Raw genomic sequence first — 3320 nt, 5'->3', positions numbered from 1 at the left:
AAATTTTGGCACCGTTGCCGGGGACTAGTGCGCAACATGTGTTATTTTTGTTCTTTTCTTAAGTTTGTTATTTTCTGGTTTACGCGGGGTGTGTTAGTGTGCAGGTATTTACAGGTGCATGTGTACTAGAAGCTCTCACAAGCTTTCACCACTAGTGTTTGATCCAGAAATCGAGCGAACTTTGCGAGCGAATAGGATTTTACTAAGAGAAAATACAATCAGCGGTTCACCAACAACACCAATTACACCAGTTATACCACTTCGATACATGGATCCACCACCACCACCCACTACGGGTGAACCTACTTCACCATTTATACCAACAACCACTCAACCTTCACCAAATACCACCATTCCACCAAATACTACCGAACCCACCATAATTCAAAATGTTACACCAACCAACACCACACAACCCATTACTACCCAAGAAGAACCAACCATTACCTTTAATCCTTCCACTACTATACCACCATTATCCCATTTCTTCCCGGGTGCGGGTCCGTCATATTCAAGCCACACCATAGCACCAATTTCGACCATTGTCCATGCTACACCGTTTCGACCGTCAAACCAGTCGGGTTTCCAATACTCGACTCTTCCATTTGGGCAATCTTCGGGAATTCAAGGAGATGGGTATGATGAAGGATTTGAGGAGTTTGAGGGTTTTGATGAAGATGGGTATGCTTATGGGGGTGATGGAGATCAAGGGGAATTCGGTTATATGCAAGGGCAAATGCAAGTGATTCCAAATGTTGGTGGAGTGCAACAACAACAACTCATACCTCAACATGTTAGGCCAAGGCCACAAGGGCCACAATTGCAACGTCCGGTACCATTGCAACAAGTTCATCCACCGAATGTTCAACAACAATTCCAAAGGCCAATTCAAAACCCACCGATGCCACAACAACAATTTTAACAACCAATTGCACCACAAGGGCATATACCAAGACCAATGGGAGTTCGTCCAAAGGGTAGGTTTGGTGTACCAAGGAGGCATCTTAGAGAGCACGCGAGGGGTATTGAAGCGCATTTTAAGCCGGTAATTACTCACAATCCTTCACCGGTGGTTATTCCTCATAACAACCAAGGAAGAACCTTTGAAGTAGGGACTAATTCCTTACAAAGTTTGCCGAAATATAAGGGTCTAGCAACGGAGGAACCTTATTTTCATTTGGAGGCCTATGACTCAATTTATAACACTCTTGGGAGTCAAGGTTTTTCGGCCGATGATGTGAAGTTGGTCTTGTTTCAATTCTCATTGGAAGATAAGGCAAAGAAGTGGTTCTACACTTTGCCTTCGGCATCTATTTATACTTGGGGGGAAATGCAGCAAACATTCTTAGACGAATTTTATACCGCCCAAAAGACCAATGATGCTAGGAAAGGGTTGAGAAGTTTCCAACAACAACAAGGCGAAATGTTCCATGAAGCCTTCGAGCGCTTAAATATGATGATCAAAAATTGTCCACACCATGGAATTGAGCTTTGGGAGTTGATGAATGCCTTTCATGAAGGGTTGTGTGTCGAAGGTGCACGAGATTTGATGTCCATCACAAATGGGACTTTTGGCACCAATTATGAGAATGATGATTGGGAGTTCTTAGAACAAATGGCCATTACGTCAAAGAGAAAAGCTCAAGCATCAAGAAGAGCACGACCAGCCATTACCCGAACACAAGTGCATGCCGCCGAGGATGGTAATTTACAAACTTCTAACCAAATTTATGATGTTTGTGCTATTTGTAATGAAATAGGTCATGCGGCTGAAAATTGCCAAGGAATGTTGGATGGGCAATATGAGGAGGTGAATGCATTACAAGGTCAAGGAGGGGGTGGTAGAAACTTCAACATGAATTCTAACACTTACCACCCCGGGTTGAGGAACCACCCCAATTTTCGTTATGGGAACCCTTCGAATCAAGCAAACCCGAATTTCCAAGGTAATCAAGGTAATTATGGTTCGCGCCAACCTTACAATAACCAAAGTGGATATCAAGGGGGGAACAACCAAGGATACCAAAGGCAATATCGAACGGGTCAAGAACAAGGGGGGTCCTCGGGTGGAAACGAAGTAATGGAAATGTTGAAGGCGATGCAAGTCGAAATGCAACGAATGAATCAACGTGATGAAGTTCGGATGCAAACGGACGAGGCCCGTGATAAAGCTATTCAAACTTTGACTACTCAAATGGGTCAACTTGCGAGTGAAGTGGCAATTTTGAAGAAAGCAAAAGGCCAGCTACCAAGTGACACGGTGATAAATCCCAAAAACATTAAAAGTGTTAACATCAATGTGGTTTGTACCGTTCCTAATAGAGAATTCAATGAAACATTTTTAACATCTTCTTGTCAAGTGAATGCAGGTTTGGAAAAGGATGCCGAGGTTGAAACGGACAGAGAGCATGGAGCACCAATCGTGCCTATTCGTGTGGGAAAATTAAAAATCCCTCACGCATTGTTGGACTACGGGGCAAGCATGAGTGTGCTACCTGGCGATCTATACGATATGTACGACTTTGGTCCGCTTGAAGATATAGACACCATGGTGAGCTTGGCGGATGAAAGTTGGAGGCGTCCACGGGGAATGGTTAAGAATGTTATGATTCGGTTGGGAGAATTCGAATATCCAGTGGATTTTCTGGTTTTAGATTATGCTACTACCACGATGGCGTCACAACAAAGAGTGATTTTGGGTCGACCGTTTCTCTATACGGCAAATGCTCAAATTGATTGTAGAGAAGGAATCATTAACATGACCGAAAAGAACCGTAAGTTGTCATTTAATGTTCAGACGAAGATGATTAGTTACGAGTTTGTTGAGGTGGATGATAGTGGGTTTAGTGAAAAGGTGTTCCAAAGAATGAGAAGAAATCACCCACCGGATCATGAAGAAAAGCATATGGGTTCAAGAAAGAGCGTATTTGATTACCCCTCGAGTCAAAACAAGATGGATGCATTTTGCTCAATGGCACAAGGAAGTGATGGAGATGGCAGGAACCACTTCTTTGAGCCACCTTAAATGGGGGTGGCACGGTCTGGCTGAAGACTCGAAACTTAGCGCTGCTCGGGAGGCAACCCGGGGTTTTATATTGATCTTGCTATTTTTATCTTTCTATGTTTCATGGCCATGGCGACATTCAAGTGTGGGGAAGATGTACGGATATTTGGGTGAAAGTGGTGATAGGAAGTCGAATTATCTACAACATCTGTTGTGGCAAACTTCACCAGGTCAATGTACTCTTTCCTTAGTCTTGTTGTGTTCTTTAGCTTTGAAATATTGGTAGTTAGTTTGTTTGATTTTGTTTAAAAAAAAT

At 43.1% G+C, this 3320-nt stretch overlaps 1 non-coding gene across 1 annotated transcript; it reads right to left on the bottom strand.

Moving 5' to 3' along the window:
• Positions 1–1379: 1379 nt before the first annotated feature.
• On the bottom strand, positions 1380–1485 carry LOC118487032. The gene has a single exon (XR_004880199.1). It is a non-coding gene; the product is annotated as a small nucleolar RNA R71 (small nucleolar RNA).
• Positions 1486–3320: the final 1835 nt, after the last annotated feature.

This window comes from Helianthus annuus, chromosome 14 (genome assembly GCF_002127325.2).
Source record: "Helianthus annuus cultivar XRQ/B chromosome 14, HanXRQr2.0-SUNRISE, whole genome shotgun sequence".
Lineage (NCBI taxonomy): Eukaryota > Viridiplantae > Streptophyta > Magnoliopsida > Asterales > Asteraceae > Helianthus > Helianthus annuus.
The sequence above is the reverse complement of the archived record's forward strand: the minus strand, read 5'-3'. Positions and strand labels throughout refer to the sequence as shown.